The sequence below is a fragment of the Serinus canaria genome, chromosome Z, assembly GCF_022539315.1.
Source record: "Serinus canaria isolate serCan28SL12 chromosome Z, serCan2020, whole genome shotgun sequence".
Taxonomy (NCBI): Eukaryota; Metazoa; Chordata; class Aves; order Passeriformes; family Fringillidae; genus Serinus; species Serinus canaria.
In genome coordinates, this window is record NC_066343.1 from 30,374,715 (window position 1) to 30,397,553 (window position 22,839).

A 22,839-nucleotide genomic window follows, 5' to 3' on the forward strand; every position below is an offset into this window, starting at 1 on the left:
TACTATTCTATAGATGCAGGAGATTGCATAGCAGTTGTGGTGTTAAAAACTTATGGTTATTATGCTTATAATAAGTTATTATAAGCATAATAACCAGGAAACATCTATAACAAAATGCTAAGCCATATTTCATAATGTCAGAATTTGGGGAGCAGTGAACCTCCAAGTAATCTCTTGCCAAGACAGTTTGCTGGTTGATTGGACCGTCATATTTGCAGCTGTATTCGTAGGGGGTGGTAGCTCATAGCTCCTCCTGTAAAGGACCTCTAGGTCTTTATTTTTACATCAGAGGATTAATAGACCATATCTCTGAAGCCAGAATGCAGCTGTGGTGAAATTGACATTCAAAAGGCAGTTTTCCAGTGGTTCCTGGGCAAGAGTGAAGTTATCATTCAGTCCTTAGGGTGACCATGCAGAATTACAATATAAGAATGGCAGTGCTTGGTCTGGTGATAACTAAAGAAGTGACACTGATGCTCTACCTTATCCTCTTTTGTGCAGGAAGATTGTCCTGAGTGATCTTCTATTGCCCTTTGCAACCTCACACATTCCATGTGTGTATTCTGATAATGCCCATATCTTACAGACTGACCCATTAGAATATGGTGCTTAAATAATTTGTGCCTTGCACATATGTGCATAAGAAATAAACTGGTCAATGCTTGAGTTCTTTGGCTTTAGGCTGCAAGATGTTTGAACCCAGCTCTGAGATCTTTGATTTCTCCATGATTCTCAGGGACCAAAGAGAAGCTGTAGTTCTCTAAATTATCTTTCTTACTGTTTTCAAAGACAGGTGAAATATTTACTATTCTCCAGTACTGGGAGACTTGCCTGATCACCATGATCTCAAAAAGGTAATTGTTGGGGAGTAGCTTTGCAGTGGCATCAACAGACTCTCAGCACTCGCAAACAGTCTCATTCACAGACCTACAGTATCGATGTAGCTCTTGTGCTCTGAGAAACTACTGCAAATAATAGTTCTCAATGTTTCTGTTTCTAAATATTTTGCCATTCTAAGTCTTAAATTAGAGTAATTTTGTCCTTTATTTTCCTACTTTGTGCTTTATTCATTTTATTTGCTACTTTTCTGCTTTGTTTATGAAAATGTGTTGCTTTGTTGGGTTTCTAGTAATTTCTTTGTTCATACCATTACTATTAATGTTCTCATGCTGACCAGGTCCTTTTCACTGTTAGAAGACCTAAAGAAGATAAAAAAACTTCTTTTACCTGAGATGTTTGGGGTTCTTTTCTGTCAAGAAGTTCTCAGATTCTATTCCATGAAAATTGTTTCATTGAGGAAATATATGTTTCTGGAAGCTAGATATTCAATTTACCCATGTTCACGTCATGCTCTTATTTGGGTGAAAATTGTGAAGACTAATGCATGTAAAGCTAACTTAAAGACTCTTTTAAATGCAGTTGCTAGTTCTCCTCAAGTCAGTCTCTGAAATTCTGTAGTTTGACCAGGGCTCACTGACTGCAATGCAAACAAAAAGTTTCACGTCTCTTCTAATATCCAGTGTTGTAGTTCAGAAAAAGCACTCTAATTGTGATATTAGATGCTGCAGTCACTGGCAAAGCTTATGTTTCAGAAACATCACTTATGGATAACATACAATTTAATGGTATTGCCGAAGGCATTAGAACTGATGTTAGGTGATGACGTTGAGAAGAGAGCAAACCTGTGCTCAGTGGTTTGTCGTAGTGGGTATATTACAATAGATTGTTGTAGTAGGCACACTCGTATCATCTTGCTTAAGGCACCATTTTCTAAAAAAATTCTATAGCAAGAGAAAGTCAACGCCTTTACACTATGGCCTTAATGGTTTTCCCAATTTGTAGTGTTTGGTCTGGAAACACTAGGGGAAAAAAAGCCAACGAAACAAGAAAAGCAGGCGTACAGTTTATAATTTCATGCATATTCTTATGGTTTGTTACTTTTTCCTCTGGCTATTTGAACCCCAGTTCAGGAGTCAGATAGGAAGCCCCATTATTTCCTACAACAAACAAGAAAGTAATTTGTGGTTAAACTGGAAACGGAATTTATATTTCAGATAGACAAGATGCACTCATGTAACTACATAACCCTTGAACTGAAACACAGCAAATCTAAAATGCTGACATATTTTCCATTAACTTAGGCTTAGCATCTGGAAAACATAGCTCCCAGAGCCAAGCACAGCCCCTGTCTTGGCACACAATAAAAGCTCAGTAGTTTGTAGAACATGGAGGGCTTGTGCCATATCAGATAGCCCATTTCCAATGGCATTTTTAGACAAGATGGAAGATTGTCTCATGGCTCATTCTTTGTTGGAAAGGAAGAAAGAAAAGAGGGAAATATGAAGGTATTATAAAGGATTACATTCAAAATATATGCTTTTTTGAGAAGGTGAAGATCGTTTTGGTGTCTTTAGTCTTTGGACAGGTGAATTTTTACATACTTGTCTTTTCAAATTAAACGTTCAGCTGTTTGGTGCAAACTTGAACTTGGCATGGGCTTCCCAAGCTTTGTGCATGCTCTTTCACCTATGATTTCACACCTTCAGGAAGACAGGATCTTCCTAATTTCATTAGTCAGGTGTGTTTTTAGCCACCTACAGTTTGATACAGAGTGTCTTGCGACCACCACTCTTATTAAAGTTTCTCCTTCCACCGAGCTCCTGCTCAAGTTTCCACTCCCATCAGTTGGAAAGACACCTGTGCGCTTTTGAGGAAAACCTTTCAGTGAGAAGAGACGGCTTGGAGCAATGCACAGGCACATCCTGCCTAAAAGCCAACCACCGTTGCTGATCTCACCTTCCTGCTCTCAAGTTGCACAAATTTTTCAAGGTTGGGCACACAGCCTCTACTCCTAGCTCTGCTCTCTGCTGGTGTGGCCTCACCTTGAGTGTTAAGTACAGTTCTAGGCACCTCAGTGTAAGAAAGGTATTAAGCCATTAATGTCCAAAGGAGGGCAGTGAAGACAGCTTAGAGGAGAAGCCATTCAAGCAGTGGCTGAAGCCAGCTGGTCTGTTTAGCCTGGAGGAGACTTGAAGGGAGATTGGAGTTTCTAACATCCTCACCAGGATCAGGCAAGCACTGATCTCTTCTCTGTGGTGACCAGTGACAGGACCCGAGGGAATGGCCTGAAGTTGAGTCAGAAGTGCTTTAGGCTAGGTCTTAGGAAAAGGATATTCACCCAGCGGGTGTCTGGGCACTGGAACAGGTCCGCCAGGGAAGTGGTCACAGCACCAAGCCTGACAGAATTCAAGAAGCCTTTGGACAATACTCTCAGGCACATGGTATGATTGTCAGGGGTGTCCTGTGCAAGGAGAAGAGTCGGATTCGATGATCCCGATGGCTCTCTTCCAACTCAGCGTACTCTGCGGTTCTGTGACCGGGACATGGCTTGGGCCCAGGCCTGTCGGGGGCTCCGGACCCCCTTTCGCCGGCCCCGCTGCCCGGGGGAGAGAAGGAGGGGGCGGCCAGCGCCGTGCCCGGGTGAGCGCCCCGCGCGCATGCGCCGCGAGCTCGGCGCCCCCGCTCGGCTCCGCTCGGGCCGCGCTCGGCTATTTCCGCCTCTTTGTTTTAAACTCCGGGCCGAGCCCTTTAAATCCCCCTTTTTTCTTTTTAAAATTTTCTTGGGAAAGGGAAGAGGGGCCGGTGTTTCCCTCCGCCTCGCGTTTCCGAGTCCTCTGCTCTCTGCCCTGCGGTGGCGCTCGGAGAAGGACGGGCCGGGAAGCGGAGGGTCGGCGGCGGCGGGGGGAGCCCCCGCTGTAGCCCCGAGCGGCGGCCGCGCCCCCCCCCCCGTCAGGTCAGTGCGGGGCCGAGGCGGGCGTGGGGGTCCCGGCCTTGCCCCGCCGAGGGGCTGGGGGGCAGCCGAGGGGCTCGGGGGCGGGGCGGGCCCGCCGCCACCCTGCCCGCCTGCGGGGTATTTGCGGTGTGGGCTGCGGGGTGAGAGGAGGGGGTGCGGGGCTTGCGGGCCGAGGGTCTTCTCCGCTCCGTCGGCTTGGGCTGCGGAGGAGCGGGCCGGGGCTGGGGGGGCCACGCTGGAACTTTAGGGGCGGGCGTGGGATGGTCACAGGCGGTGTGGGGATTTTGTGGGGTTCCTCTCCCGAAACTGTCAGGGAGTCTCCGTGGGCCAGGGGAGCCGCGTCCCTGTCCTGCCGCGTGTGCCCCCCGCGGGGGAAGGTGGTCGCGGCTGCTGGGGGAAAGGAAACACGCACACCCCCCGCCCCACCCGTTCCTACCCTCGAGAGGAGTTTCCGGTTGTGTGGAGGGGCCTGGGCAGGGGGCAGAATCTCACGGCTTGGGGAAAAAGGGTTTCTTTGAGTGGAGGGGTGAAGATGGCGTTTCCAGTAAGGTGGAGATAGAGGGGACACGTCCCTTGGGTGTGCGACTTCAGCCGTGCAGGTATGTGGCTCCAGTGCTGTGTATCTATGATATGAAGTTGTGAGAAATAGGAAATGAATTGGTACTCATAGGTAAAGTACAGGGGCTTGAATTGTTTTACAGTCTAAAATCTGTAGTCTCTTTTACAGTCCAGAGACAAATATACATATATGCGCGCGCACACACGCAGACATGTATACATGTGTATGTGTTCAGTATTAAGAAATTTGGAAAGTTTTCTAAACCACTGAATTCTAGTAGCGTGTGGTATCACATTTGGCCTTTTAAGTTGGTGACTTCTAGCCTGAAAGTGTTTGGTGTTACTTCAGTGTCCTGTGTGGAAAGTTTTGCCTGTCGGAAAGTTAATAAGGTTCAAAGGAGGTTTGATTATTGAGGGTTATCAAGCGCTTGGATGTTCTTTTGCTGCTTCACATATTTGCAATTTCTCCTTTTTTTTTTTTTTTCTTTTTTTTTTTCTTTTTTTTTTTTTTTTTTTTTTTTTTTTAGTTACAAAACTGTTCAGGCTTTCTGTCAGATCAGTTTAGGCTCTTCCTGCTTTCTGTATGAAATGCATGCCTCTGAGAAACCAGTTCAAGAAATCAAGAAATTCTGGTTTATTACATCTACATCCTCTGGAATGTTCTGAAAATATTTTCTTTGGTGTTTTTTAAAATAATAATGTGTATTTTCTTCCAGAGTATAACAGAAGAATTAAGTCCATGGATAAAAAGCTTTGAATTAAAAAAAAAAAAAAGTTGAGATGAGCCTTTATGTTTAAGGAGCATCCCATGTATGCATCCTCCATTATAGATTTGTTTTGTTTATACAGAATGAACAATTAAGCATGTGGTAGCTATGTTGTTAGTAGTTGTTTTAGTACTAGGTATTGTGCTTTTAAAAGATTACTTTTAGTTATTTTGGGGTAGGATACTTGTAAAGTTTTGTATTCATTCTTTTAGTGGCAGATCAGATTAGAGTCTCAGCTGTGGTACTCATCATGTGTCTCATAAAGGTGCTCTGAAATTCATAAAATTCTTTCATGGCAAGGGGAATAGAAACAGAAACTTTGTTCCCTTTTCAGTGGCATTACTATTTCTTTTGAAGCTATACTTGTAGACAGTTTATAATGTGTTTAAGGGAATGCAGAAGCTGTGCAGAGCCCAAGATAAGTGGTGGAAAAACAGGATGCATTAGAAGAGGGTCAGGCGATTTTCTACAGAAAGCTTGGAAATAAAACATTTCATAAACCAGATCTTGAGGAAAATCTATTCGATTTCTTTCTGTGGGCTGATCTGGCTGATTTGATCTTGTTACTCTGCTGTCACCATAGAAAATCAAGACTGAACACTTGTAAATGTTACAAAAAAGTCGACTTAGAGTTTGTAATTATCCTAGCATAATAATAATGCCAAGAATGGCAGAAATTAATTGCTATGGTATGAAAGATTTCTGCTGCTAAGAGACTATAAAGTACAGCATTTAGTTGCTGCAGCTGTCCTGCTCTTACATCTCCTGTCCACTTACATGATTTAGAAGAGGTCATCTCAAAGCTTTATATGTGAGATACAGGTAAGTTTTCTTGTCAAGAACCATTCTACACTTATTTTAATAGCTTTCATTTCTTTTTTTCCCATATGGCCATTTAATCTAGGTAGCGTTGCCTTTTTAGCTTTTGTCATGTAATGAACTCCCAGGACTGAAATAATTCTGGATTAAATTCCCGAACTCCTTGGGTGACACTGTGAGAAGAAGTTGAAGCATTTCCATTGAAACTCTAAAGTGGAGCTATTAAGCTCCAAGCTACAAAGTGAGGACATGATGTTTTGAAAAGCATGCATGTTTATAGCATTTCACTCTACAACTGTTGTTCTAAATTACAATACCAGCTTACAAGAAAGTGTAGGGACATCTTGTATTTTGTAAAATAAATATTTCCTCTACTTCTAGCTTTGGATCTATTGTCATTTGGTACATGTATGTATTAAGTCAGTAGTTACTAAGTGGAAGTTTGTTTTGGTAGTAGCGCTTGGAGATGCACTTGATTTAAGACTGTCAGTATTCCTGAGAGTTTATTAATCTAAACCCTGATCTCTTTTTGTCAGTGCTGCTAAAGTTGTTTAGTGATGTTTCTTGATTGCTGGGTTAGGTTTGCTGTCATATGGGGAGGAAAACCTTCTCAGGGCAGTTTGACTGCACTAGATAAGAGGCCAGGCAGAAGGTGCCCATGTCTTCTAGCTTATACAAGAGTTATTTGGAAGCTCTGTCTTGAAGTAGTTTTGCATTACTTATACCACCCTTTTTAAAATACAAGCTTGCTGTATTAGACAGCAAGTTTAGGTAGTATGTGAAGGTCTTACATGCAGTAGAAGAGAAAAAAGAATCAGGTTATTCTGTGTTAAAAGCGATTTTACCTATTGTGATATGTAACACATTTTCATTGCTAACTGAAGAAACACTATAAATAGTGGTTTGTTCTATAATTGCTCTGAAGAGCCTAGAGAAAACTTGCTGCTTTTATTGAAATTCCTAGAATCATATAATGTTTGGGTTGGAAGGCACCTTAAACATCATTTTGTTCCAACTTCTCTGCTGTGGACACGGACAAGTCCCACTAGACCCAGTTCTTAGGGCAGCAACCAAATTGGCCTTGAACACCTCTAGGGAAGGAGCATCCACAGCTTCTCTGAGCAGCCTGTTTCAGTGCCTCACTACTCTTAAACAGCAAAGAATTTCCTTGCAGTATCTAATCTAAACCTCCTGGCTTTCACTTTGAAGCCATTCCACCTTGTCCTGTCAGTAAATGCTCTTGTAAAAAATCCTTCTCTTTTCTTGTAGGCTCACTTCAAGTACTGGAAGGTTGCTATTAGGTCACCCTAAAGCTTTCTCTTTTACAGGTTAAAAAACCCCAGTTTGCTCAGCCTTTCCATGTAGGGGCTGCTCTAGCCCTCTGATCATCTTGATGGCCTTCTCTGGACTCACTGCAGCAGGCTCATGTCCTTCCTCTGTTGCAACCCCAGAGCTGGATGCAGGGTTAGGGTTAGACCCATGTGGGGTCTCAGCAGAGCAGAGCAGAGGGGCAGAATCCCCTCCCCTCAGAATCCCCACCCTTGCTGGCCACCACCAGCAGCCCCAAGTCCTTCTCCCCCAGGCTGCTCTCCATCTATTCATCTGCCAGCTTGATTGGCTCACCAGGGCTTCCAGGTCTGGATGCAGCTCTGAGCTCAGGAGTCCCTGAACTTGGGAACTCGCCTGTACATCTTGATCTAGTGCACACACCCACACTTACCTCAGTCACTGCTGGTGATGCTGCCTTGTTGTCTGACTGAAAATTAGCTTTTCCGAAGTCAGTTTTACTGAGTAAGTGCATCTATACTTAAATCAGTAGATTATGAAATTGAAATACTCAGTGTGGTGGGAGCTAATTGGACTGAAAACCTTATGTGCTACTGATAGTTTGGCTGAAGTTTGTGGAGATCTGAAGTTTTGCAGTCATACTGAAGAGCCAGCCTTGTAGAAACAAATAATCCAGCAGTGAGTTCTTCAATGGCATTATTTTCTTTCCACGTCTGCCTTTTCTTTTTTCTCTTTAATCAGAAAAATACTTTAGACTTGGAACTTCAAACTATTTGTGGGAACTTAAGGGTCTCTTAATTCCTTTGACAAACACAACACATACTTTTCAAAAGTAGGGGGTGGTACAGATCATTAAAAGTAGGGGGAATGACAAACTCTGGTGAGCTCAAGTTACTTGTTCTTTGTGCCAGAAAATGACTGTTCTTAGAGTTATGACTGCCTCTTTCAAATCACAATTATAAGTTGATGGAGCCAGTGGGGGAAGTTGTTGATGGGGTGGGGACTGGAGTAAATCAAGGTAGCATTATGATAGTGCCGGGATTGTAAGGAGGAAATACGTGAGAGTGATAATCAGTCTTTTTTGTGGTTTTGTTTCCAATAGAAGAACTTAAACTAGCTCTGACACTATTTTTCATCTCTGCAAAGTGGCATGGAGAAGACTTACTCTCCCTGCAGACATCTATATCGGATGATCTTAAGAGATAACTATTTTGTATTATGAATTTTTAACTGATGGTAACTTAGAACTTTGTCTACATTAAAAAGGTGTGGCAGTGTAAGGATCCTTCTTGTTTGATACTGAGACTGTCCTTATTGGTGGAAACTGTTGCTTTATGAATAGCATTAAGTTAATTTTGATTTAAGACAGAAAGCATTCTGTATATGTTTGGTGTCAGTGAGAAAATGTTGTGCAGTACCTGAGTAATTAGGAGAGGAAAAGTTAATTTTTTAGGTTCATGGAATGAGTTTGATGTTATTTGCTAACTTGCAAATGGCTGTTTTGTCAAGATTTTCTCTTAAGAATTTTTTTTTTCTCTCTACATAACCAGAGAGCATACAATACGTTCTCTAGCTGATTATTACCTAGTAACATCAGCTATTATATGTAATGTATTTTTTGTTTAAATTATGATGATATTATACCAGTACAGGTCATCTTTGTTATTCTTCTACAATATGCATGCAAGCAATACAGTTTTTGTAATCATGAATGTCATTTTTTCATGCAAATGTGTCAGTGCAGTGTTTGATGAATTTTCAGGGAATGTGTTGTGCTGCACAATTTTTTCTGGTTTGTCACCTGAAAGAAGAAGCTGGAAGATACAGTACAGCTGGCTAAGTTATATATTTTTTATTTATGAATAATTGTATGTGACAGTTACTGTTATATTTGAACTATTGAGTACACATATTGGCATAATAAAAGCCCATGGGTCAGTTGATTACTTAGTTAAAGGACATTGCCAGATTTATTTTGACTAGACAAATGTTTTTACAATAAAAAAAACTTGTTTTACTGAGCAGTGGCAATCAATAGAGCAGATTTGAGGAACAGGATTTTTTTTGGGTTTTTTTTTTTTTTCCAACATACTGTCCATACAAAGTACCATAATTTGTTCCTTCAGAGTGACTTTTCCCAAAATTCATTGGAACATGGAGACATTTAGAATCTTAAGCTCTGTCAGGGCACTAACATCAAGATGGTCTGGGATCTTAACTCTTGCATTTCAGATGATTGTATTTCCTACTTTTTTGTTGTGATAATAACTGGATTTTCTTTCATTTACTTTCCCCCCCTAATATATAAATTATATTCTGGACACAAGGACCCAGATATTGATTTCAGGATTCAAACTAGGAAGAGGTAAGGGAATTTTTTATGTGCTGTGTAAGTTCCTAATCATGCATGCTGCTAAATGTATATATGCCCCTGTTCCTATCAAAGTATTTACATTTTAGAACATAACTTCCCTGAAATCTGTATCTGTTAAAGATACTTCTAATAATATTTCATCACTTTTAAAGAGTGCTAACACACTGCACTCAAACCTGTCTTCTTAATGCTTGAAATGGTTTTCTTTCCATTTCTGAGTTATTCCTTTCTTCTGAGGTCTGAACCCCACACCAGTGTACAGTGTTTGACTGATTGCTTCTGTCTGTACTTAGGAGAGCCCACCCAGCTGCAGTGCTGTAGCAAGTGATTAATATTTCTTGCTTTAGCATTATACTAGTTGGTTGTTTACTGTCTGTTTTTTAAGCTTTACTGAACCTTTTTTAGGAAACGCAAGCATAACTTGTTAAATGCTCGCTTAAAATTTCTTATCCGCATGTGCAAGTTCTTACCATGTGCAAAAGACTATGCTTGTGGAAAAGTTCTGTGGTGGGGAAAGTGTAGTAAAAAATTACACTCTTGTGTGAAATCTATGGTCTTAGAGAAAAATATTTACTTTTTTTAGTAACATTTCCATGGATTTATTTAATTTGTTGAATGAAGTAAGTAATTAAGCTATGTTTTCCTGTAGCACTTCCCTTAAACTAATTGCAAAGTAGGCTTCCATCCTCAATTGATTTATGCTTTAAGATAATGCTTTTTTTATTGGGTTGCTGTTAAAAGATTACTTCACAGATATTTAGTTTGAATATTGGTAAAATAAAGTTCTCTCTCTGATTTATGCTTGTTCTCAGATAAAATAAATTGCAGATGGACAATATTTTTCTATTTTCCCTTGAAAAATCCACATAGGCCTTTTCTGTGACTGAAATTACTGTGGTAATAACATATTTTACCAAAAGTTTCAATCTAACTATTGCTGAGTAAGAGGAGTTTAACTGAAATGCTTTTCAATAACATGTATTCTTGTTAATAGTAGTGTTAGCCTTGGTAGCACTAAGTAATTTATTTGCATATCAGTTTATTAATTTTCTGTTTCTAGTCTTGTACTTCTCTTTCTGGATTGGCTAGAACGAGGTAGAAATCCCTTTCAAGATCAGATTATTCTTCAGCAATTTCAGGAGACTTGTGTTTATATTGGTAAAATACTTAATTTGGCATTCTTTGACCATTGGCCGCAGGAAGAGTAGCCTAGTATTGTAAATGGCACCACACCAGGTAAAAAGGACTCCGCGTGGAGCAATTTTCTTTTCTTCACTTTCTTGCTTGTGAGATTCTTTCAAGTTTTTAAAAAAGTCACCAGAACTGATCTATGTGGTATTAAGTGAATCTTGGCACGTCAGGGTTTCATTTTACTGTCGTAGACATACATAAATGTAAAAACTGCTGTATCAGTTGCAGTAATTTTTAATGCAACATTTTAGGGATAATCTTAGATACTGCCGCTGGAAATTGTTTATCTAAATCTGTTTTCTCTAATATGGAGCAGTTATTCAAATTATGTAAGGTTATTTTGCCCAGACAGTAATAGCTCGTGGGTTGTGTGATTATGATTTTATGACTAAAAATGGCTTGAATTTGGACAAAGTTTTGCAGATATGGGGAGGATAATATTTTGTTTTGTTTCCCATTGGTTTTGGTTTTTCTTTTTTTTTTTGGACAAAGATGTATTTTACACTGGCCTTTTTTCTAATTTACTGAATTTGAAATGCTATGGGTTGAAAATTAACTGTAGAACTGATTATTTATATAAGCCATTCTGTGATCAAATATGTAAATCGATTATCGTCTTCTTTTGTCACTTCCCTTAGGGAAGAGAAAGTACATCCTGTCCCCATTCTTCAGTTCCGCCCTCCATCACTCCACCAAATGGGTCAAATTACTTTCATAATGGAACTTGATGTACACTTTCAAAGCCAGTGTTCTGTCATTTGTTCTCCAGTCACAAGCGTTAGTGACTGGAATGAACTGAATTTCTGGAGGTGATAGGAAAGTGTCATAGGTTTTTTTTGTTTGTTTGTTTGTTTTTTGTTGTTCCCCCCCCCCCCCCCTTAATCTTTAGTATGGGAAATCTAAGGTATAAGTAAATGCAAAAATTTCTGGAGTCCTCTTCTGTATCTTCCATTATCAGGCCTGATGATACCATAAGATATATTCACTCTAAGAGTGAAAACAAGGGAAAAATGAGCTGCTTTTGCTTCTCCCCCAGATTCCTTAGCCATTTATGGCTTCTCATAAGTAACCTTTTTTTCGACTTACTCATCCATTATCGCCATCTGCAGAGTTTGACAATTTTAGCATTCAAATGGAAAAAACCCGAAATTCAGCCCTCTTCTGACTTTAATCCAGAACCAAAGGAATGATTTTTTAAAAAATTTTCTTCTGAAATTACATCTTTCTAGTATGAAGAGACCTATAGATGGTAAATCCTGAGAACAGAAAGTCTTTGAGATGCCCAGGATTTGCTTTGAGAAGATTACTGGAGACATGGTCCTTTCTGACCTTGTCAGCCAAACTTTTACTGATGCATGCTTGTTGTGGTGAATGTTGTGTTCTGAAGAATGGAGGGAGGCAAGTGTCAGTGAGGGTGTCATCTATTAAAAAACTATTACATTTTAAATAAAATTGTTAAGTTATTTTGGTTGTCTTTTATGGCATAGTTTGGTCACCAAAAGCAGGTATTCATGAATTGAAGAGAAGGAGTAAATTCAAGCCTATTGATACAACTAGTAGGCTGCAGTAGTTAATAACTTGCAGTGAAAGATTTTATATTCTTTTTACTGCATATCATACATACATCTAGCATTTGAAATTTGTTGTAGGAAGCAATAGGGAAGTATGAAAGTGATTTGACTTTAAGAAATTCCTGAGGGTAGTTTAAAAGAATATCTAGAGTACAATTATTAAGATAAGTAGCAGAGATAATGTTTATTTATTTACTTATTCCTTGCATGGACTGTTAGGGCCTGTTTAAACTGAGCCTTTTCAGAGAATAGTTTATTTCTACAGTTTTTGAACACTTTGTATCAATGTGCAGCTGAACAGTTTTGGGTGTAATGGCTATCTGTTTGAGTGGTAATTATCAATTCTGTAAGTTCAGTGATGTTTCTAATGATGGATACCTTTTTATACAGACCAAGCAAAAGATAATTATAAAAAGCTGTAGCTCATCAATGACTTGACAGTGTTCTCTTTGTATTTTGCTACTTTCTGATCTTAAAATGTGGATTAGAAAGGTTTATCAGTATATCAGAAAATCAGTATTTCAGTCCATCTGAAATGCTGTCATGACTCCTCACAGCAAAAAATCCGATTTAGTGATTATTTTAGTCATTATTTGTCTACTTTCGTACTAGTTTTCCACATAGGTGTTTTTACTTCGTTTCAACTGTCATTTAGTGCTGGTTTTTTTTTGCTTGAAATTGGCAAGAGGTAGCTGGTTATTCGGTTTCTGTTCGGAATTCTTTATTTTCACTAACAATTTCCCATTACCTATAAAAGTTTACCTCAATGTCTTGTTTTAAGGGATTCGGAGGAGTTTTGTGAAAAGATCTAAATGCAGAACATGTCTTCAACTCTTTCTTGGATTAAAACTAAACTATTCCAGAAAATGTAGAGTACCATTACCGGGACTGGATAAGAAAGAGCAACTTAACTTTTGCGCTGCTCAAGTATGGTTTTTCTATATTTCTGACTCCAGAGAGACAGCCTTCTGTCTGGCAAAATGACTATAGGCAAGACTAGAAAGGGAAACTTCTACTAGCTGGATTATGTGAATCTTTTGTTAATGTTGCAGCAAGTGCTGATGTGCTTGTAAGAGAAACTGGTAACTGCTTACCTTCTCTGGGTCAGTTAAGCAGCTGGTATTTTGCAATTTAGGAAGTGTTTCCTTGGCTACTCCTTCCTGATTAAACTACAACTCTTAATGAACTAGGGTAAGGAAATACAGACTATAATTTTGGCAGATCTTAATAATGTATGCTGTTAAAACAGTACTTGAGAATTATGTCAGGCAGGTTGGTGGACATACCTCTTCCTACACCTCCATTTTTCCCTGAAGTTTCTCCTTGCTCTTCTGCTATATGAAGACTGTATTGCCATGAAGTTGCCTTCATCATTAATTTGTGGTAGTATCTGTTAAAATAAGCACCTGATCTCTAAGAAGGTTTTGCTTCCAGGTGGCCATCTCCAGCAAGGGGAGTGGACAGTTCCAATCAGCCGTTTCTAAAACTGCAGAGAAGTGATTTGTCTAGGCTCTTGCACAAGTGAAACTAGCCGTGGGTGAGATTTTATTGCTAGTAATTTAGACCTTTCACCTCCTGCATACTGCCAAGCCAATTTTCTCCATTTTAAATAAACTAGCAAATGTCACATCATGGCAGTGATCAGGTCACAGCAAATAATTCAGAGGTAAGTGCTGAAGCCTCTAATGCTGTTGTTGTTCACTGTGAGCAATGTTCTTCATTGACACTGACAAAATAGTGATGGTATAATGGTGTTGCTCTGCTTTTTGGTCAGAGTTTGAGGAACTCTCTGTTAATGACTTGGATGCAAAGTTTGGAATGATTGATATTCTGTATTTACTATCAGGTTTTCTTGAACTGTGACACATTATTAGGTTATGCAATGAAAAAAAATTTTTACAGTAAAACTTTGGAAGTCTTTTCTTTCTGCAACATTTACAGTGAAATATAAAAACAGACCCAAAGTCCGCAAACCACCCAACAAACTGAAACTAAACGATCAAAAAACCTCAAACCAATACCCAGCAAAACATAAAAAGTTTTGATAACTGCAGATATTTTTTTTTTGTGAGGTATCATTTCATTGTGGAAAATAATGCATGTTTTCGTAATGCTAGACATTTAACTTCTTCCCTTTGTTCCTACATGCATGCAAAACACCAGATCTAATGATGACAAAGAAATGAAAATAGAATGTGAGTGCTTTAAAGGTATCATTCTTTCTACAAGTGTGAGTTTTCAAACGCTGTTATCCTGCTGAGAATATTTTGAAATGGAAAATGGAGTAATTCTCATTGCTGAAATCATTCAGACTTGGAAGTATAGTAGGTGTTTTACATGAGCATACATAGCAATGTAAAGAAATTTCAGAAACACCAGGCTCATGGTCTCTGTAATTATTTCATTAAGCCTGCCACAAGCATGAGTGGAATCTTTCCTTCACATAATAGGACCAATCCTGAGTACAAACATAGTAAGAAAAATTCAGAATACATGAAATGTGAGAGATGTGGCTGATGAAATGTAGTGATGAATGTCTTGTGGTATAAGATACTTGATCTCTGTGCTGTCTGCTGGCTCTAATGGATACAGCACCTAATTGCTGAAAAATTGTAAAGGTTAAAAAAACCCTCTTAGGACAGCTGGGTTATTAGTTTAGGGCTGCTCTTTTATGTCCCTATTTTGATTTAATGTGGTAAAAGCGTTCATCATGTCAAAATAAGCTCAGATCTTAAAAGCTAGAGTTTTACTGTATGGGAAGGATATGCTTTCGTGCTTATTGGACGAGTTTAGGGTTTTTTACTCCCTGTCTTAGTCCTCGTTGTTCAAACTGCTGTTTTTCACTTTCCTTTTTAATACCTGTTAATAAGTCCATTTCTTTCCTAATTCCTCTTAGCTATTCCTTCTTCTACTACAAGCGTACGTGGTTTTGTCACTCTAATGGCAGCCTTCCTTTTAGTCTCTTTATATTGAAGGCTGTTATTTGAGTGCAGTTTGCATTGGTGCAAAGGGAGAAAAGGAGAGTTCTGCTTATTTTGATTTGTCCAGGTAGCTGTTTTTTCCCTGCCTTTGTAGGGCTGACAAGTGCTTATTAGTTGCCCTTGATTCTGCAGAGGACAGATGGGCCTAAGGGGTTTTTGTTCAGCTGAGGACTAGTGTCTCACATTTTTTGGACAGTTCTGCTGCTCAGTTGCAGGCTGATGGAAGTGGCTTTTGGACCTTCACTGCTGGCTATCTGCTGTCTTTCAAGGGAAGTTCATCACATGCCATGAGTGGTACCTGAATGAAAAAGACTTAACCATGAGAAACATATGCACAGTACAAGGTCTGTGGGGTTGACACTGAAGAGGAGTCTGCTAGAATAGGAGTGGATGCTGCTTTGTGACACATGCAATCTCAATAATAAATAATGATTTTTTTCCTGGTATATTATTTTACTTGTCGTGACTGACAAGTGTAGCTTTATCCCAACTGTTAATGGATTAATGTATCATTGAAATTATTTATGGGTCTCCTTGTTAAAAAAAGGAAAACTTTTAATAGTATATTCAAGCATTATTTAACAAGGAGAAATCTTCCAGTCTTTGTAAATAACACATAAAAGCCTCTTGTGGTTTAACTCCAGCTAGCAGCCAAGTAGATCCTTGTATTATCAACACTGTTCAGCACACATCCAAGACATGGCCCCATACTAGCCACTCTGAAGAGAATTAGCTCTGCCCTATTCAAAACCAGCAGATTTCACCCCTTAATTCCATATCATTTACATCACACTCAGGTCCCACACAATTCCATAATTCCCTCTCTTTGATAAAATACCCAGTTGTCATTCCTGTAGTCTGTGGACCACTCCTGCAAAGTGTCCATAATACATCCTTTGATTTCATTTAGTCCATTATGGGGTTCGGCTGTCTGTCTCTGCTCCCACACACGCTTAGGATGGTTCTTGCACGCTGGGCCTCAAAAGATGAGTCTGGACTCCAGGTTTTTTCGGTCTTCAGAATTGTTTATTGTTTCTTATCTACAAAGTCCCTTCTCTGCCCGCCCTGGATCTGACCAGCACGGCAGCCAAAGGTCTGGATCTGACCACCCCCAAGGCGGTCGCATCTTTTATAACAAAAACTATGTATATCATATTTACTTTTTATCCCCAACACCTATCACCACTGATTCCTCCATCTTGTCTCCACAACCCCCCTGTACCAAAACCCCAAAATCTGGGATTTACCCCATAATTATGTCTTCCCTTCATCATTCACACCCGAGTGATTCTCACAGGTTCCATCTCCTCATACATCGGTGGCACATCCCTAGATGGATCAAAATCAAGCCGCCAAATGCTTTTGGCAACATTCCAAGGCTCCTGAGGCCCCCAGGGGTTCTCTCGGTAGCTCTGGAGATCAAGAGTGATGTGCTGAGTTCCCACAGTCCATGACTTTGGGCTCCATCTGTTATAGCAGTCACTCAGGACAGGAGGGGAGGTGTGTTGCATGCAATTAATTTAGTCCAATTACTGGGCACCAAAGCTACGTCAGATTGTGTCACTGCTGTGCTTGGACTTCTAGAAGGCTTCTCTGTTGGTTTGAGTAGTTCCTGTTATATTTATTCCTGCAACATACAATTCAGATAATGGATTGTAACAATTTATTGATATATCCATAATAATCTCCACACCTGATCCTTTTGGGTTTATAGGGTGTAATATTGCAGTGAAATCCTCTTCTTGTTCCCAGCCTGGCTGCAAGGTGGTTCCTGCTAAGAGTCCACTGTTAGTGGAGTCCACATCATAGGCCTTCCCGGGGCAGCAGGGACACAGCCTGCCTTACCATAGTCTTCAGCACAGGCTGCAAGGGACTCTCTGCTTCCCCTACTTCAGTGTGGGGCCCCACTAATGGGAAACAGTTATTGAACTTGTCCAACGTGGGTCCTTGCTATGGGTTGCAGTTGTTCATAAACCGGTCCAGTGAGGGTCCCCTGTGGAGACACAGGTCCTGCCAGCAAACCTGCTCCAGCATGGGTTTCTTACAAGGTCACAGCCTTGTTAAGTCATCTGCCTCCTCTAGCAGGGGATTCTACGTGGGCTGCAGGTGGATCACTCCTCCACCATGGAGGACACATCACAGTCTCTTCAGATCGACTTCAGACCAAAGTTCAACCTGTCATCACAGCAGCGCTACCCTGGCCATCTGCCAGCCCAGGTATTGATGGTGTTACCAAAGTGTTCCCAGGCATAATTCAGGAAGGTGAGAAGCAGTGCAGCAGTACAGAAAGCAGGGAAAGCAAAAAGCAAGAACTAGGCTCTTAATACATGTCAGGAAAGCAAGCCCCAAGGCAAGCACAGGAGGCTGCTGTTTACCAGCTGAACAGTACTAACAGCTATTCAGTCTAATATGTCCCAATGGAATCTGTCGTTATCTTAAACCCTTTGTGCCTCATATCTGATGCAAAAAAGCACTGTCACAGTTTAACCAAGCTCCACGCAGCTGCTCACCCATTCCCCTGGAGCAGGAGGGGGAAGAGAATTGGAAGGGTGTACTTTAAAAAAACTCATGAGTTTAGATAATGACAGTTTAACAGGGAAGGCAAAAGCTGTGTGCAGTAGCAGAGGAAACAAGAAAACAAATTCACTGCTACCCATGGGTGGTTGTTCAGACATCCCCTGGAACAGGGCCTCATCACTTTTAACTGACAGTTAGGAAGACAAATGCCATCATGCCAAATGTTGTTCCTCTCCTTGTTCCTCTTCTTGTTCCTCTTTCTTCTCCCCACTTAACACACTAAGCACTTTAACAATTACGTTTGTTTTGAGAGAAGAAAGATGGAAAATGTTTTCAAAACCAAAGTTTTAAGACTTCAAGTTAAGAGTTGAGGGAATTAAATGCTGAAAGAAATGGAGGACTGAACAGCTATAGGTGGAAAGAAAAATAGCTTTTGTGCTCTATTGGTTAAACTCCTGCTGTAGTATTTAATATGAAAAAAATAATGTAAACTATTAGTTTGTTTCTCATTGCCAGATATGAGGGTTGTGTCTGGGGTAAGAAAGCTGCTGCAGCAAGAGTTCAAAGGAGACTTTGAGTTTGTTGTATCATTGCTGCAATTTATATCTGAAAGAGCAGAATGTCAGAATAATGGGAGAAGCATATGAACAAAGTGCATCTTAGAGTCCTCCCAGGCTTTCTGGAACAAAAGAACAATTTTGGAAGGCTCTTTTATAATTTGAATTATATGGTACATGGATAGGTAATTTTATGTAATTTACTGTCTGTACATTTGAATCGACAAAGATTCCAGAATACCAGCTAACCACTTTCAGATTATGGAACAATTCTAGCAACATTTTTTTGTCGTCTCTCTTGTAGCAGCACAGAGGCAATTATTGGACAGTTCAATGAAGTTGAAAGCTTTAGTCACTTAATTTTTTTAACCAAAGGATATGTAGTTTCTCAGGCCCTTTCAAATCTTTGGATTAATTAACCATCAAGTGCTGCTATCTGGGCTTAATCTACATGGAAATGTGAAAAAGTGATTGTTGGTAAAATGTGTCTTCAGCTGAATTGTAGTACCCTCTTGCTTCTTACCAGCTGGTAGCTTCTGGCCTACTACATATTTCTATTTTAACAGCTAGTCTTTTACTGGTCTGCCGGTATACCTGGACCAATAAGTGGAATCAGGTGGCTGAAAACCAGAATTTTTAAGGACCTTTTAATAGATAGCAAGAGGAATTGTCTGAAGACAGTTACGTGAAGATTCTTCCTCTCTATTTCAGAAACAATTGATAGAGAAAATTGTTGTTTCTGATAGAGATCTGTGATGAAAGATATAAAAAGCCTAGTACTCAGGTTATCATACAGTTGCTTAGTAGGGGTATGCATTTTTCTCATCTTTGTTAATAAGTGGTTGATTTCTGGGGCTATAGAATTAAATTTAATTTCTTATGTAACTAGATGTTTTTATTGTATGATTAGGATTTTTCAATGACAGAAGTTAGAACATACATATGTAAGTAGCATGAGGAAGGCAAAGATCACCAAAGCTTAAAGGTTTTGAGGAGTTGATGGCACAGATCCATAGGGCTTCTTGCTTCTTAATGGTAAACCTTTCAAGCCCTGGTTTTCTTGTCTAGATGGAGTCAGAGCAATCAGTTCAAACATACACCATCAGAGTCAAATGACAACTGAATGTCATTTGTTATTTTGAGTTGTTCATCTGTTCTACAGAGGTCTTCATAATGAATGTTACAGTCTGTTTTAGCTGTGGTTAAGACCTTAAATTACTTCTCTGAAGTGCATGGTTATTAAACATTGAAAAAGTCATGTGAAATCAGAAATGAGGTAGTAAAATCTCACTGAAAATTTTTTTCTTCTTGATATTCAGGGCTGGTTTTGATTTCAGTTTTAATTACTGTAGTCAAGGATCTCCTGGTCTATGTGAAACAAAGTGTTTTATTAATGACTTGTAGTTTACATCTCTAAATTCTCAGCATGTAGTGTGCTGGAATGTATTCTTCCAGTGTATGACAAATGTCTCCATAACATTTTGTCAGGACTTGATCTGGGATAGCATTCAAGAGTAGTCTTTTCTTCAAAAGCCAGGAGGCAGTGATTTTGATTTCTGATAATGAGCCAGATTTTATTTAGAGAAGATCATAGTGGTATTCATTGAAGAAAATAAGTTCACTTCTGCAGTAATGCTGTTATAATATTTTAAGACTTTGGGAACTTTGGCGTTCTAAGACTGCTTCCCAGTTTTGTCCATGCTTGTTAAATGGATGTTGATTGGAAATGACCTCAGCACTAAGAAAGGAAATAGCAGAATGTAAAGAGTAATTTGAATGTAATTAAATCAGTGTTTCTTTGTCAGAAGTTGGAAAATATTTAGTTGGATAAAATCTTGCCAGACAGATGTTTTTATTCAATCTATCTTGCAGAGAATTTTATCTGTTGTTGCACAAATATTTTTCTGTGTCCTTGCATTTGTTACTTTGTTCTTAGGAGTGTGTCAAGACCTTGTTGTGAGCATCTCATGGTCTAAACAATAAAGCATTTTTTAATTGGAAGAAGAGTGTGGAAAGCACCTAAATTAAGAGTTTTGAAGAAAGTGGTTTCACAGACTGGGGAACTAAGCCAGTGGTGTTTTGCTGCCAAACAAATTTCAGTTTTCACCATGCATTGTATCCTCTTTGCTTAAGCATTCTCAAGTTCTCCATGAACCTTCCTCTTAGTAAGTGAATTTAGCAGTCCTGCATCCACAGAAGATGACCATCCACAGATTTGAGTCATTCCCAAAGCATCTCTAAGCTTTGAAGCAGCACTACATGTCTGGAAGATATTGTCTTAATGTGACTCTATTAGGAGGTGCTTTGAACAGTACGGTGGTGAAATTCTAAAGTCTGCTAATCAAGACAAGCTAGGTGTCAGCTAACATTTTAGCTAATGTTTTTAATGTCAGCTACATGTTTTCTAACGTAAAGTGCCACAAAATATTTTTCTTACAAGGAATTTTATGGACCTGGAATTTATGGATTGTAATTTATAAAAGCTTTTCTAAGTAAAGGTTTCATTAATGAAAATTTATTTTAAATGTATACCTTACTAGTCTGAATAGGATGTTGTGTACATACAGGTATTGTACAATAAACCACAAATACAGTAGTCAGTCCATTTGATTTTGAAAAAATCCACCAAAATAAAAGTAGAGAATAACTGTGATATTTTATGACTTTGAGACCATTAAATCACCATTTCTAGTTGGATTTTATTACAAATGCTTGAGATTTTCTTCGGTTTTCTATTACCAAATGAAACACTTGCTTTGAGGCAGTGTTTCCTCATTTTCCTGTTGTAGTTCTTCTCTGTTTATGTTGTAGCTGCCTAAATCTTATCAGAATGAAATGGAAGTGGCTTACATTACCAGAACATGATTTCATATAGATACATTAAATGCATTACTTGAATTACATACATAACTTGCTGTTAGTGAAAGCAACTCTGTCAAAATGGTTTCTGTTGAGGGCAAGGTAGTGGCTGGGCTGAAACACAAACTGTAAGTGTTTGCATGTGACAGTCCAAGTGAGTTTTTAAAACTATGCCCTCCTTATTAACATATAAGCACAAAAGTTGTGAAAGATAATTCTTAATCCTATGAGTCTTTATATTTTATACCTTTTTTGCCCTGGAGTTGGTACTCCGTATATTGGGGTGTGTAAAACAAGGGCATAAAATTCTCAGTAATAAATTTCATCCTCTTTCTAAATGGGCTTAATACTGTAATAACTGACATGACAGTTAAGTATACATCCCTGATTTCTGTGATGCTGTGTACAAGAACAGCCAAAACAAGTGCAAGACAGCAAGTTTTAAAGGTGTTCTGTTGTTTTCAAAACCTTTTTGTCTTGCCCTTTCTTTCTCTCTGGTTTTGTGCTGCTGATTCCTGCTCTGCCCACTGCATTACTTGTCTCAGAGGTTAAAAGAAGTGAATGATTTGGAAGGCTGGAGCTGAAAATGAAAGAATCACATTTCCCTTAGTAGCTGGCACTGCAGGTACAACAAAACTTGGAAATTTTTGTGCTGTTGCAGTAGAGCCACCTCATATCCTCTCAGTATGAGTCTCCAGATACACTGCTGCTCATTGCAGATATTCTGCCCAGACACTTTTCCTCCCAAGATACAGAAATTTAGTACTAGGTCAAAAAAAGCTTGTAAATCTGATCCCAGTAGTTAGGGTCTCATAGTAATGCAGTTCAATATCTTGCACCTGAAATTTGGCTAGCTATCCAGTTGCCTTCATCCTGCCTGATGAAGGAAATGTTGATGTGGAAAAAGCATGTTTAATATTAATATAATGTTTCAGGAACACATGGTCTTTATAATTAATGTTTCTTTCTTTAGGATGAATGTTTTTTCCAGTAGTCAGCCCCCCTTTTTTTTTAAATACTTTTTCTTTTGTAACAGCAGCAGTCTTTGGATTTGTTTCAATACATTTTGAATATTGATTTTAAGATAAGATATAATTTCACAGTGAAATCTGTATTGTGACTTAAGAGCTCAAGTAAAAGCACTGCAACTACACTTACTGTAAATTTATTTACTTTTAAAGTTAATACTCTTATTGAAAGAAAAATGAAAGTACCTATACAAAATTCTCATATAATGTATTACTTTATGTTCATTATCATGTTTTATTTCTGATAAGAAATGCCTGCCATCTGTTACCACTTGTAAAACTTCCTATTGATGAACATTCCTATGGGAATGTAAACTCTTTCATAATAACACTTCCAGTGTCTTGGGTGGATGTAATACGTATTTATCCCTTGTCTGACTCTAAGAAATGTTGAGGCAGTGGAAAAAGTGGAGGAGGAAGGATATGGAGAATAATGCACTGGGGCTGACAGTAGTGATGGTAGGTAGGAAGCAATCAAGTAAGTAGGCCAGGATGTTGCACTTAGTGTGTATGTATGTACATGTTCCTTACTTCAAA

The 22,839-nt window shown here is 39.2% G+C and overlaps 1 protein-coding gene across 2 annotated transcripts in view; it reads left to right on the forward strand.

Moving 5' to 3' along the window:
* The first annotated feature begins 4,200 nt into the window (after nt 1–4,200).
* The window catches only part of PCGF3 (polycomb group ring finger 3), a 56,174-nt gene continuing 37,535 nt past the window's right edge, over nt 4,201–22,839 (forward strand). The window contains exon 1 of one of the 2 annotated variants that reach the window (XM_030236995.2): nt 4,201–4,392. The gene's annotated coding sequence lies outside the window, so the exon portion shown is untranslated. Of the gene's footprint in view, nt 4,393–9,551; nt 9,590–22,839 lie in introns of those variants that run through there. The other variant, XM_030236989.2, reaches the window with a different exon arrangement.